Below are 15,884 nucleotides of genomic sequence, written 5' to 3'. Positions count from 1 at the left end.
AACTTAGGGGGAATAGGTCATCTTGGAGCTACCTAAGCCTTATTATGTCATTTAGGAGAGAACTTAGCTAACTATAGGTCCTTTTTTATTAAATAGGTCATTTTGGAGCTAACTAAGCTAATTATGTCATTTAGGTGGAGGCCTAGCTAACTATAGGTCGTTTCGGAGCTCACTTGGGTTAAATATGTCATTTTGGAGCTAACTATGCTTATGAAGCCATATTGGAGCTAAATTGGCTAATTATATCATTTAGGTGGAAGCCAAGCTAAGTATATAATATTCATGAGCTAACCAAGGTTTTTATGCCATTTTTAGCTTATTATTTCATTTTTTAGCTAACTTGGTCATTTTAATGAGCTAAGCAAGGTTCTTATGATGTTTGCACCTAACTAAGCTAATTATGTCATTTTGTAGGATAATTAGCCAATTTAGTCTTTGTTGGATGAGTCTAAGCTACGTAGAAGAAGAGAAAGAGAAGAAGCAAGAAGAGAAGAAAAAGTAAAAGAAGAAGAAGGAGGAGGAGGAGGAGAAGGAGAAGGAAGAGGAGAAGAACAAGAAAAGAAGAAGGAGAAGGAGAAGGAGGAAGAAGGAGGAAGAAGAAGGAGAAGGAGGAGCTCCTTCTCCTTCTTCTCCTCCTTCTTCTCCTTCTTCTTGTCCTTCTTCTTCTCTTCTTCTTCTTCTCTTCTTCTTCTTCTTCCTTCTTTTCATTTTTCCTCTTTCTTCTCCTCTTGTCCCCTTCTTCGGGCTAAATTAGCTAAGAATGCCTTTTTGGAGCTAATTATGTCATTTCGAGGATAATTAGCTAAGTATAGGTCATGTTTTATTAAATATACCATTTTGGAGCTAACTAATCTAATTATATCATTTAGGTGGAAGTCTAGCTAACTATAGGTCATTTTGGAGCTACTTGGGTAAAATATGTCATTCCCGACAAACTATGCTTTTTAAGCCATTTTGGATCTAGCTAAGTTAATTATAGGCCATTTAATACCTAAGTTAGGGGGGATATGTCATCTTGGAGCTACGTAAGCCTTATTATGTCATTTAGGAGAGAACTTAGCTAACTATAGGTCATTTTTTTTATTAAATTGGTCATTTTGGAGCTAACTAAGCTAATTATGTCATTTGGGTGGAAGCCTAGCTAACTATGGGTCGTTTGAGAGCTCACTTGGGTTAAATGTGTCATTTTGGAGGATAATTAGCTAAGTATATGTCATTTTGGAGCTAATTATGTCATTTCAAGGATAATTAGCTAAGTATATGTCATTTTTATTAAATAGACCATTTTGGAGCTAACTTGGGTAAAATAGGTCATTCGGGAGCAAACTATGCTTATTAAGCCATTTTGGATCTAGCTAAGCTAATTATAGGCCATTTAATACCTAAGTTAGGGGGAATAGGTCATCTTCGAGCTACCTAAGCCTTATTATGTCATTTAGGAGAGAACTTAGCTAAGTATATGTAACTTTTATTAAACCACTAGAAATAACATACCATTACCGTCATCACGGCGGTGAAGCACGGTGGCTCTGGCTTGTTTCACCTCGAGAAGGCTGCCCTAGAGAAGGCTCAACTGTAGAAGGGTCGTGCGATGCATTTCGGGAGATATTCTGCACCAAACATTGTTTGCAATGTGTCGTTAGCATGCGGACACTCTTAAGATCACTGCACTGAAATGAAAGTCACCGTCCCCGCCATGTTAATGATTGGCATCGGCGGAGGGACTTGGCCGGTCTTCTCGCACATAGACTGTACATTTGGTTTCGACAAGTCAAACTTTTATTTATTAATGAAACAGACATTAAAATGCAAGATTTGAAATAACATGAAGAAGAAACTTACCACGAAGAGCTCGTATATGGCCCTGTTAGACGCATCATTCCGTGCCCTCTCCGCCTCCACCAATGCACTCGTCCTCTCCTCCAGCTCCCTCATCTCCTTATCCTTCTCCGCCATAGCCACCTGCATTGCCTCTCTCTCTTTCAGAATAGCAGCCTGCAACACAACTCATTGTTAGCATTGTAATCATATTGGATCGAACGCACAACATAATGCGGAAAGATAGTTGAGTCCATTAAACTAACCTCGATGGCGAGCTCGACTGGCCGTGGATGAGGTGTTATCTCTGGACAGGAGCTCGTTTGGCATGCCTTTATCTGCCGGAGAGTGCTAGGACAACGTAAAAGGCCATCTCCAATGGAGATCGAGCCATGGGGCCTCCCGTTGCCAGCTATCATCACCAGCTCTGGATCAATAGGCCCCTCGCTCGGGTTAAAGTCCTCCCCTTTCCTCGCCTTCCCGTGATCTTTGTACTTCACGAGCTTGTGGTGGGAGGAGATGTTGGTGAAGTTTTCTGGATGCTCGAGGTCAAACTCAGAGAATTCCTTGACCTTCTTGTACGAGGCAGTATGGGCCATCGCATAGAGGTCGTACATCTGTGGCACCTCCGTCTTATTTTGACGCGCCTAAGAGAGAGAGAGGGAAATTGTATTAGTAAAGGGCTCAAGATAAGATTAAGAATGAATTGCATGAGGCATGAAGCAAACCACATACCCAGTTCTCGCCAAATTGGATTAAGTTGACGCTCGCTTGATGGTGTGGCACACCAACCATTTTGCCACGCCTCTCCTTGGCGTTGTTGTGGCTGGCCTCCCACGTTTCGGAGCACCACTGATCCACCAAGGCCTCCCAACAATCCATCTTATCCACACACCATCTCGGGAGCACCTAAGTTAATAAAGAGAAATTTGAGCGCGTAATAACCAAATCAAGGAAACTAACTACAAAGCCTTAATAATATGTAATTACCTTCATGTAATGCTCCTTCTCCATCTTAGAATCACGACACTTCGCCTTGTACTTCCTAATACGCCGCATGGCATAGTAGTCTCGAACAGCCTGCACCCGAGCCTCGTGCCGAAAGTTTTGAAGTAGGCGGCGACATTCAGTTTCGATAACCTTTGTCGCATCCTCCTCGTATCCCTCCTCACACCTGTAGTAGGTCTGCAAACGAGACAACACCGATTAGTACAATAACTAGCTATGGTTGATTTATAATTGTGTGAAGGAGAAATTACCCAGAACTGTCGGATCACCATGTCGGCCCTCGTGTGGCAGAAAACACCGTCGATCTCCACCTCTGGCGGGGCCGGGGCACCCAAGTTGTGCTCCCAGGTCATTCCTACCTCTCGCTCCCAACCGGGCAATGTAACAAACCCTGGGAAGTTTTTACGGCAAAGCACACCAAGGACGTTGTTGGGCTTGCGGACACCCTTGGCAACAATCCAACCCCTACGTATCACAAATTAAAGCCAAAACATTAGATATTTGGGAAGACGTGAAGCCAAAAGGTTAAATAAGAGTAAATTAACTTACTTATCCCCATTTGGCCTAATCGACCACCTCTGCTCAGGGGTCGCCGGCACGAGCGGGAGCCCCGAACTACCACGCTGGTAGCCGGTAGCCCCCTCACCCAGCTCCTCGTCGCTACCAGCATGGCCACTTGGCTCAGCCCAGGTATCCCACTCGGCCTCTAGGGACGTATCCTCATCCCTGCTTTGCTCCGGAGTCGCCTGGAATGAAGCCTCTGGGACACGAGTCTCGTGGGTCGAAGGCTCGTCGACCTGAGGCTCGTTGACCCGAAGCTCGTGAACCGGAGACCGTGTAGCTTCCACGTCAGACAAAATCCACCCTAGAAGTCCTGTGCTCAGGTGAATCAGCTTGGGGTGGTGGTGGAGACCGTGTAGCCTCCACCTCAGAAGGCGTGGCAGCCACCGCCCTACCTCTCCCGCGGCCACATGTACCTTTAGTACAACATAAATACCAACATGAGTAATAAAATGTATATAAATACCAATATGCATACAACATGAGTACAACATAAATACCAACATGAATACAATGTGTACCTTTAGTACCTCTCGGCTTCGCGGGGGGTCGACCTCCTCTCATGGGGGGCGCTCCTTGCATAGTAGAGAGCAACAGTCTCCGAACAGGCGTGGCACGAATGGAAGTACCCATCCCATCACCCGTCGACGAAGAAGGAGCCGCGGAGTGCTTTCGACCCTTTCCCACCATCTTTCAACACCTGTCATGACAAAGAGTAAATGAAATTAGTACAACATAAATACCAACATGAGTAATAAAATGTATATAATTTAAGTGTATCATCGTCATAAATACCAACATGACTAATAAAAATTGAATACCTAACATGAACTCAAAATTTATATATAGTATAATAGTTGAATACCTCACATAAACTAATAACAATCGTGCTCGTCTATATATGCTTCGGGGTCAATAAATGCATCATGATCATCACTATCATCAATAAATGCATCAGCATCATCACTATCAGGAAGAACATGTGGAAGGCCACCATTATGTAATCGGTTAAGAAGTGACAGGTCATCCGCAGCAGTAACCTCTTCTTCTTCCAGCTCTTCCTGTTCGGGCTCAGGGGTTAAGACAGATTCACTGTCGCTGGGGTGAAGTAGAGCGGTTCTTGAAACGTTTCTTGGACATACGTGTTTCTTGGAAGAATTCTCCTTCATATGAGGTTCGTAATCCTCTTCATCGAGTGTAGGTGGTCTAAAATGTGGTGGCACTTCATAAACGACATCCCAACCTTTGAGATTTGGATCAGTTTGGCAGGCCCACGGTAGATAGAAAACTTGTGTCGCATGTTGAGCCGTAATATAGACATCGGGAACATCTAAGTGGGTGTTTTGGTTGATTTCGACTAGTCCTATATGTTCATGAGTCCTTCTAGTCTCCCTCGGCTCAAACCAATAACATTTGAAGACTACGACGGTCGGTGGGTTTTCACCATGGAATAGAAGTTCATAAATTGCTTCAACTCTTCCATAATACTCGGTGCCTCCTTCACCGATAGCAGAGACAGAACAATGTGTAGTGTTTAGGTCGGGCATAGATAGCTCTTTGCCAAAGGTACGAAAGTGATACCCATTGATGTTGTATTTGTCAAATGAACGGACCTTATAGTCAAAACCATTAGCAACTTGTCTCAACTCGGCGTCCATAGACTCTGCATCAGCCTACAAGTTTAATACGAAAGAATGGATGCAATAGCCGCAAATTAGACCAAGAAATCAAATGGACCCTTAATGGTAATTAATTATCCTTTGTTTGAACCTAGAGATGAAACTGGGATAGTCGCCTGCATGCTTTGCAAGAAGCTCATACTCTTCGACGGAATCCTTTTCGATGACCGCTCCATCCGAGAATTTGGCGACGTATCGACTATATCAAATATCCGGGAATACGAGTAGTTCAAAGCAATTAGAAGTTGCGGAACAATAATTTACCGAGAACTTACTCGATTTACGGCTGCACTTCTGTTAGGTTGGTGAAGATATACAATGAAATGGTCTGCCATTCTTCGACATCCAACGATTTCCCTTTCGAAGCACCAGATGGTGCGAGCTTACCTTTGAATAGTCTGAGGATGGATCGAACTTTTTTTGGATCGCCATCATTGTACTGAGGCTTCGGGTTATGCAAATGATGATTTTTGTCTTTGTAGTGTGCTGTCACGAAGTTTGCTACCTCCTCAGTAATGAATGCCTCGGCCATCGATGCTTCAATTCTACGTTTATTTCTACACTTAGCTCCAAGCGTCTTCTGCATCCTCTCAGTTGAGTAGCACCATCGATTTTGAACGGGCCCCCCATTCTTGCCTTGGTCGGGAGATGCAAAATTAAATGTTGCATTGGATTAAAGAAGCCCGGTGGAAAGATCTTTTCTAATTTGCAGATCAACTCCGCCGCCAACTCTTCCATTTCATCTAGCACGCCAGGCGATAGTTCTTTCGCACAAAGAGAACAGAAGAAATAGCCCAGATATGCCAGTACTAGCCATTCATCCTCAGGGATAAAGCCACGCAACATCACCGGCATTACCCGCTCAATCCATATGTGCCAATCATGACTCTTGAGACCAAATATTTTCAATTTCTCAAGACTCGCTCCCCTCTTTAGATTTGCAGCATACCCATCGGGGAACATCAACCGCATTTTCACCGACAATAGCATTTCCCTCATAGCTGGCCTTTCAAGATTGAACCATGCTTTTGGCTTCGCTGTGCTTTTCTTTCCTTTCCGTTGTCGCAAGTTTTGCAACGGTCTATCACATAGAGCCTCCAGGTCGATTCTAGCCTTAGGATTATCTTTTGACTTTCCCTCTATGCCGAACAATGTACCAAAAATGGCCTCCGCAATATTTTTTTCAGTGTGCATCACGTCGATGTTGTGTGGGCAAACGAGGTCTTTGAAGTAAGGCAGATCCCATAAGCATGACTTGTGAGTCCAGGCGTGTTCCGTATTATACCCTTTGACTTGTGAGTCCAGGTCTATTGGCCTGTCAACATAGCTGGTGCAGTGTTTTTGACAACTCTACCTTTGATGAAATTCTTCTTGTCTTTTCTGAACTTATGGTCAGGATCCAGGAATTGTCTACGCATGTCGAAGCAAGAATACTTGTGACCAGCGTGCAGCCAACGGAACTGAAGAGCTGCCTTGCATGTGGTGCACGGGAACCTTCCATGCACACACCAGCCAGCGAATAGCGCAAACGCCGGATAATCATGCGTCCAGTACATGTACCACACATGCATTTTGAAATTTGTTTTGGTAGCCGCGTCGTAGGTCTTGATCCCATTATCCCAGGCTTCTTGTAACTCATCCTTAAGCGGCTGCATGTACACATTCATATTCTTCCCCGGATAGTTGGGCCCTGGAATTATCAACATCAGGAAAATGTTCTTTCTTTTCATAATTTCTCCAGGTGGAAAATTTAGTGGAATGACAAATACAAGCCAAAAACTATATTGTGCTGCCGTCATACCATACACATTGAACCCATTCGTGCTGATGGCAACTCTAGGTTGCCTTGGATCTTCCGATTTATGCTTATGTAATGCATCGAAGTGCCTCCACACAAAACCATCTGAAGTGTGTACCAGCATCTTGTTCCCATCCGCATCTAGTTCGGTTCTTTTGCCCAATTTGTGCCATGTCATCTGTCTGGCCGTCTCTTCGACCATGAAAAGACGTTGAAGTCTTGGTACGATTGGCAGATACCGAAGAACACTAATGGGGATTTTGGTCTGATTCTTCTCACCCATACCGTTGTCTACCACAATATACCTGGAAGAATTGCAAATGGGGCAATAGTTCAAGGCCGCATACTCAAGCCTAAATAAGGCACATCCATTCTCACAGGCATGTATCTTCTCATAGGGCATCTTAAGTACATGGAGAATTTTCTTTGACTGGTACAGGTTTGCAGGCAGTACATGGCCTTTGGGTAGAAAGCGTACAAATATCGTCGTCATCGCGTCGTAGCATTCTCTGTCTAGGTTGAATTGAGCCTTCAGATCCATTACTTGCGCGATGGCATCCAGCTGACAAAGCTCAGTCTGCTCGTGGAGACGTGATACGTCTCAAACGTATCTATAATTTTTTATGGTTTCATGCTATTATCTTGTCAACTTTGGATGTTTTATATGCATGAATATGCTATTTTATATATTTTTTGGGACTAACCTATTAACTCAGTGCCAAGTGCCAGTTTCTGTTTTTTCTGTGTTTTTGGCCCATTTTCAGACGGAGTCCAAATGGAATGAAACTTTACGATGATTTTTTTGGGACCAAAAGAGACCCCCGAAGCTTTGGAAGAAGGCCAGAAGAGCCACGAGGGAGTCACAAGCCCTGACGCCTCCACCACCCCCCTAGGTGGCGCAGGGCAGGCTTGTGACCTCCTCGTGGGCCCAACCGATGTAATTCCACCGCCATAAATTCCTATAAATTCAGAAACCTCCAAAAAGAAACCTAGATCGGGAGTTCCGCCGCCGCAAGCCTCTTTAGCCACCAAAAACCAATCTGGAGCCCGTTCTGGCACCCTGCCGGAGGGGGAATCCATCTCCGTTGGCCATCTTCATCATCCCGGCGATCTCCATGACGAGGAGGGAGTAGTTCTCCCTCGGGGCTGAGGGTATGTACCAGTAGCTATGTGTTTGATCTCTCTCTCTCTCGTGTTCTTGAGATGTCTTGATCTCGATGTACCGTGGGCTTTGCTACTATAGTTGGATCTTATGATGTTTTTCCCCCTCTCCCTTCTTGTAATGAATTGACTTTCTCCTTTGGAGTTATCTTTTTGGATTGAGTCTTTGAGAACACTTGATGTATGTCTTGCATGTGTCTATCTGCTGTGATCAACTTGCGGGTTCATGAAATTGGGAACCTATGCATATGGGTTGGCACACGTTTGATTCATGTGAGTACTCAATGTATGTTTTGGTGATCAACTTGCGGGTTCGTGACATTGGGAACCTATGCATAGGGGTTGGCACACGTTTTGACTCTCCGGTAGAAACTTTGGGGCACTCTTTGAAGTTCTATGTGTTGGTTGAATAGATGATTCTGAGATTATGTGATGCATATCGTATAATCATGCCCACGGATACTTGAGGTGACAATGGAGTATCTAGGTGACATTAGGGTCTTGGTTGATATGTATCTTAAGGTGTTATTCTAGTATGAACTCTATGATGGATCGAACGGAAAGAATAGCTTCGTGTTATTTTACTATGGACTCTTGAATAGATCGATCAGAAAGAATAACTTTGTGGTGGTTTCATACCCGACAATAATCTCTTCGTTTGTTCCCCGCTATTAGTGACTTTGAAGTGACTCTTTGTTTCATGTTGAGGGCTAGTTATATGATCCAATTATGTTATCATTGTTGAGAGAACTTCACTAGTGAAAGTATGAACCCTAGGCCTTGTTTCCACGCATTGCAATACCGTTTGTGCTCACTTTTACCATTTGTTAACTTGCTGTTTTTGTAATTTCAGATTACAAAAAACCTATACCTACCGTCCATATTGCACTTGTTTCACCATCTCTTCGCTGAACTAGTGCACCTATACAACTTACCATTGTATTAGGTGTGTTCGCGACACAAGAGACTCTTTGTTATTTGGTTGCAGGGTTGCTTGAGAGAGACCATCTTCATCCTACGCCTCCCGCGGATTGATAAACCTTAGGTCACACACTTGAGGGAAAATTGCTACTGTCCTACAACCCTCTGCACTTGGAGGCCCAACAACGTCTACAAGGAGAAGGTTGCGTAGTAGACATCAAGCTCTTTTCTGGCGCCGTTGCCGGGGAGGTTAGCGCTTGAAGGTATATCTTTAGATCTTGCAACCGAATCTTTTTGTTTCTTGTTCTTTCGCTGAAAACTAAAAAAAAATGGAATTGAGGATGCCTCATATGCTCCATCTTTTCAATGTCTTTCGTGAGCATGATGGGAAGGAAAATTGTGCTCAAGTGCTGAAAGAAGAATTACATAGAATGCTTGGCATAGAATATGTGAATGATGAGCATGATTGCAATGTTGTTAGCATGAATTCTATGAATACCCATGATGCTAACGATATGCAAAGCCACAAGCTTGGGGATGCTATATTTGATGAAGATGATCTTGTTAGTTCTTCCATTTTGAATGATCAAAATCATTTTGATGAAAGCATGCCCCCTATCTATGATGATTATTGTGAGGATACTTATGCTTTGAAGAAGAGGGATGATAAAACTTGTCATACTTTCGAAAACCCCTTTGCTAAACCTTGCTTGTAGTGCTCAAGTCTTTTACGATACTCCCAGTACTACTCTTGAGAATAGATTTCCTTATGTGGAGAGTAGTAAAATTTCTATGCTTGTAGATCATAAAAAGAATGCTTTAGGTTCTGGTTATATTGTTGAATTCATTCATGATGCTACTAAAAATTACTATGAGAGAGGATCATATGCTTCTACTTATTGCAATAGTATCAAGCTTCCTCTCCATATTTTGAAATTTTTGAAGCGATGCTTGTTTTGCCATCCTATGCTAGTTGATTCTTGCTCCAATAAATTGTTTGATCACAAAATCCCTATGCATAGGAAGTGGGTTATACTTAAATGTGCTAGCCATTTGCTCCATGATGCTCTCGTTGTGTTTCAATCCTTACCTTTAATGTGAGCATCATTGAAATCAATGCATAGCTAAGGGCGTTAAACGATAGCGCTTGTTGGGAGGCAACCCAATGAATAAATTTTTCTTTGCTTTTTTGCTTCCTGTTTTGTTTTCTCCACACCATCATAATTCTGTTATGATTGTGTTTTTTGTGTTTCTTTTTGCGTTTGTGCCAAGAAAAACCGTTATGATTAGTCTTGGGGATGATCGTTTGGTCATGCTGGAAAAGACGAAAAGAATTTTCATTTTTTCTGTAAGAAATTTTGAGTTGATTCTTTTTGCGTCTGATTGCTACGCAATTTCTTCAGACTGTCGTAATGTTTCAGAATTTTTGAAGTACCAGAAGTATACGAAATATACAGATTGCTACAGACTGGTCTGCTGCTAACAAATTCTGTTTTTGTTGTGTTGGTTGCTTATTTTGATGAAACTATGGATAGTATCGGGGGGTATTAGCCATGGAAGATTGAAAATACAGTAACCCAACATCAGCATAAGTATAATTTAAGTTTGCTACAGTACCTAAGGAAGTGTTGGTTTGCTTTCTCATACTAATGTTATCACGAGTTTCTGTTTAAGTTTCGTGTTGTGAAGTTTTCAAGTTTTGGGTGAAGTTCTTATGGACAAAGAGATAAAGAGTGGCAAGAGCTCAAGCTTGGGGATGCCCAAGGCACCCCAAGAGATTCAAGGATGCCTTAAAAGCCTAAGCTTGGGGATGCCCCGGGAAGGCATCCCCTCTCTCGTCTTCAATCCATCGGTAACGTTACTTGGGGCTATATTTTATTCACCACATGTTATGTGTTTTTGCTTGGAGCATCTTGTATCGTAGGAGTCTTTTATTTTTGTTGTGTCACAATCATCCTTGCTGCACACCTAGAGATAGAGACATGCACTCACCGTGATTTTGTTGAGCTTCACTTATATCCTTTGGTAGACAATTTAGCTCACATGTGCTTCACTTATATCTTTTGAGCTAGATACTTTTGCTCTATGTGCTTCACTTATATCTTTTAGAGCGCAGCGGTGCATGGCTTGGTAGTTGATCTATGCTTTGAAAGTAGTCTCAAAAGGGGTAGTTATCCAAAGGGATACGAAAACTTCCACCTTCATGTGCATTGAATAGTTAGAGAAGTTTGATTCATCTCAATTAGTTTTGAGTTGTGGTTTTGGTAATATTTAAGTCATGCTAGTAAGGTGTTGTGGATCTAGAAATACTTGTGTTGAAGTTAGTGATTCGCGTAGCATGCACGTATGGTAAACCGCTATGTGATGAAGTCTGAGCATGATTAGTCTTTTGATTGTCATCCTTTGCGTGGCGGTCGGGATCGCGCGATGGTTTATACCTACCAACCCTTCCCCTAGGAGTATGCGTTGAATGCTTTGTTTCGATTACTAATAAAACTTTTGCAACAAGTATATGAGTTGTTCATGACTAATGTTGAGTCCATGGTTTAGATGCACTTTCACCTTCCACCATCACTATCTTCTTAGTGCCGTGCAACTTTCGTCGGTGCACAAAACCCACCATTAGCCTCCCTCAAAACAGCCACCATACCTACCTATTATGGCTTTTTCAAAGTCATTTCGAGATATATTGCCATGCAACTACCACCATCACATGTGCCCCCACGTCTACATTGCCATTGCATGATCGTAAGATAGCTAGCAGGATGTTTCCATTAATGTCTATGCCATGCTAGATCATTGTCACGGTACACTACCGAAGGCATTCCATATAGAGTCATCATTGCTCTAACTTTTGAGTTGTAAGTGTGATGATCATCATTGATGGAGAATTGTCCTATGTGAGGAAATAAAAGAGGCCAGCGAAGCCCATTTACAAAAAGAGGCCAAAGATGCCCACCAAAAAAAGAGGCCAAAGAGCCCACAAAAAAATGAGAGAAAAAGAGAGAAGGGACAATGCTACTATCCTTCCACACTTGTGCTTATTAAGCACCATGATCTTCATGATTGAGAGTCTCTCGTTTTGTCACCACCATATAGCTAGTGGGAAATTTTCATTTTATAACTTGGCTTGCATATTCCAATGATAGGCTTCCTCAAAATTGCCTTAGGTCTTCTTGAGCAAGCAAGTTGGATGCACACCCACTAGTTTTCTTTAAGAGCTTTCACATACTCTTAGCTCTGGTGCATTATTTGTATGGCAATCCCTACTCATTCACATTGATATCTATTGATGAGCATCTCCACAGCTTATTGATACGCCTAGTTAATGTGACCATCTTCTCCTTGTTTGCCTTGCAACCTCCACCACACTCCATTCCACTTATAGTGCTAAAACCATGGCTCACACTCATGTATTGCGTGAGAGTCGAAAAGGTTTGAGAAAGTAAAGGTGTGAAAACAATTACTTGGCCAATACCGGGGTTGTGCATGATTTGAATTTGTTGTGCAAGGATGATAGAGCATAGTCAGACTATATGATTTTGTAGGGATAACTTTCTTTTGGCCTTGTTATTTTGAAAGTTCATGATTACCTTGCTAGTTTGCTTGAAGTATTATTGTCTCCACATCAATAGCAAACTATTGTTTTGAATCTAACGGATCTGAACATTCATGTCACATAAGAGGAGTTACAAAGGACATCTAAGCTAGGTAGCATGAAAGCATCAAAAATTCATTATTTATTACTTCCCTACTTAAGGACGAGCAGGAGTTAAGCTTGAGGATGCTTGATACATCTCAAACGTATCTATAATTTTTGATGGTTCCATGCTATTATCTTGTCAACTTTGGATGTTTTATATGCATGAATATCCTATTTTATATCTTTTTTGGGACTAACCTATTTACTCAGTGCCAAGTGCCAGTTTCTGTTTTTTCCGTGTTTTTGGCCCATTTTCAGACGTATTCCAAATGGAATGAAACTTTACGATGATTCTTTTTGGACAAAAAGAGACCCCCGAAACTTTGGAAGAAGGCCAGAAGAGCCACGAGGGAGTCACAAGCCCTGACGCCGCCACCACCCCCTAGGTGGCGCAAGGCAGGCTTGTGACCTCCTCGTGGGCCCAACCGATGTAATTCCACCGCCATAAATTCCTATAAATTCAGAAACCTGCAAAAAGAAACCTAGATCGGGAGTTCCGCCGCCGCAAGCCTCTGTAGCCACCAAAAACCAATCTGGAGCCCGTTCCGGCACCCTGTAGGAGGGGGAATCCATCTCCGTTGGCCATCTTCATCATCCCGGCGATCTCCATGACGAGGAGGGAGTAGTTCTCCCTCGGGGCTGAGGGTATGTACCAGTAGCTATGTGTTTGATCTGTCTCTCTCTCGTATTCTTGAGATGTCTTGATCTCGATGTACCGTGGGCTTTGCTACTATAGTTGGATCTTATGATGTTCTTCCCCCTCTCCCTTCTTGTAATGAATTGAGTTTCCCCTTTGGAGTTATCTTTTCGGATTGAGTCTTTGAGAAGACTTGATGTATGTCTTGCACGTGTTTATCTGCTGTGATCAACTTGCGGGTTCGTGACATTGGGAACCTATGCATATGGGTTGGCACACGTTTGATTCATGTGAGTACTCTATGTATGTTTTGGTAATCAACTTGCGGGTTCGTGACATTGGGAACCTATGCATAGGGGTTGGCACACGTTTTGACTCTCCGGTAGAAACTTTGGGGTACTCTTTGAAGTTCTATGTGTTGGTTGAATAGATGATTCTGAGATTATGTGATGCATATCGTATAATCATGCCCACGGATACTTGAGGTGACAATGGAGTATCTAGGTGACATTAGGGTCTTGGTTTATATGTATCTTAAGGTGTTATTCTAGTACGAACTCTATGATGGATCAAACGGAAAGAATAGCTTCGTGTTATTTTACTACAGACTCTTGAATAGATCGATCAGAAAGAATAACTTTGTGGTGGTTTCGTACCCGACAATAATCTCTTCGTTTGTTCCCCGCTATTAGTGACTTTGGAGTGACTCTTTGTTGCATGTTAAGGGCTAGTTATATGATCCAATTATGTTATCATTGTTGAGAGAACTTCACTAGTGAAAGTATGAACCCTAGGCCTTGTTTCCACGCATTGCAATACCGTTCGTGCTCACTTTTACCATTTATTACCTTGCTGTTTTTGTAATTTCATATTACAAAAACCTATATCTACCATCCATATTGCACTTGTTTCACCATCTCTTCGCCGAACTATTGCACCTATACAACTTACCATTGTATTAGGTGTGTTGGGGACACAAGAGACTCTTTGTTATTTGGTTGCAGGGTTGCTTGAGAGAGACCATCTTCATCGTACGCCTCCCGCGGATTGATAAACCTTAGGTCACCCACTTGAGGGAAAATTGCTACTGTCCTACAATCTTCTGCACTTGGAGGCCCAACAACGTCTACAAGCGTCTACAAGGAGAAGGTTGTGTAGTAGACATCAAGAGGAAGTTTTGAAGACTCCAACATTTCATAGAAGGCCTTTGCAGATTCCTCCATCTCATCGTCCGAATCCCGAGCATCATCAAAGTCTTGCACCAAGTCTTCAATCCCGGTACCATGCTCATCGGTGCGACGACGAATCACCTCAGCTCTGGCACGTTGGTCAGACTCACCATGAAAGTCCACACCGTATAATTAGGCGTAAAACCCCACTTCTGCAGGTGTTTATCCATTTCGAACTCTATTTGCTTTTTCCAGTTGTCGCAGTTGGGACAAGGGCACCATGTTTTTTGCTGGCCATTTGCAAATGCGGCTCTCACAAACCCCCTGGTTTTTGTTAACCATTCATGGGTCATTTATCTTTCTGACTAGGATGAGCAGTGTACATCCAAGCACGATCACTCATGTTGCGTAGCTACGTATGGGGGCATAAGAAATAAATATATAATTCATCATCTATATTCATACACTAATAAAGTTTGTCAGTTTTATTACGTCCATGCAACCTACACGCTAATAGGTAAAGATAGGTCCTAATCCCACCCGAGTATGTGTAGATTGGGTTTGTTTTCCCTTGCTCTGCTCCAGATGCATGCAGAATTTCGGCAGCACCTCCCCGCTGTTCTCCTGATACACGTCTCGGCAATAAGCAGAGAGGATGTGTACCTGGAGAACAACAGGGAGGCACTGACGAAATTCTGCATCGGATCGAGAGCACAACATACGGGAAAACGAACCCAATCTACACATACTCGGGCTGTCCATGGATAATGTTGGACAATTCGAAAGGATGACGGTTATCAATATGCAAAGAAATGCATATTTATAGATGTCGCCCTTTCAAACAGGAGACGCATACTGGCCACGCATACTCAGGATTGAAGAAACCTATAGCTAGCAAGTTTCATCGGCACGAAGACCGGGACAAAGCAAATTAAGGGGGTAGGAGGAGAAGTCATTTGTGCTCACCAACAAACGCAAGGGCGGAGCTCGTCCAATGCACGTGGAGGTCGTCGAACAACTGCACATTGAAATTAACACGATCAACACAAATATGATGTTTTTATAATTAACATAACTATGTGACCTAACTCATAACTATGTGGGTCAGTGTCGTCGGGGGTCGAGGGTCACTAGCGTCAGGGGTTGGGGTCTTTTTGGTCAACAAGAGGCCGAAGAGGTGTCGGGGCTCGGGAGTTGGGGGTCAGTGGTGTCGGGGGTCGGGGTAGGGGGTCGAGGGTCGACGGTGAGTGGCGTCGGGGGTCGGGGGTCGGGGGTCGAGGGTCAGTGGAATCGGGGGTCGGGGGTTCGCGTACTATGACATCTCCTCCAACCTCATCAGCTACCTGACCGCCCTGCTCGGGGAGAGCACGACCGTCGCCGCCGCCGCCGTCAACGCCTGGTCCGGCGCCGCGTCCATGCTGTCGCTGCT

The sequence above is a fragment of the Hordeum vulgare genome, chromosome 2H (genome assembly GCF_904849725.1).
Source record: "Hordeum vulgare subsp. vulgare chromosome 2H, MorexV3_pseudomolecules_assembly, whole genome shotgun sequence".
NCBI classification, from domain to species: Eukaryota; Viridiplantae; Streptophyta; class Magnoliopsida; order Poales; family Poaceae; genus Hordeum; species Hordeum vulgare.
Note: the sequence above shows the minus strand (reverse complement) of the source record.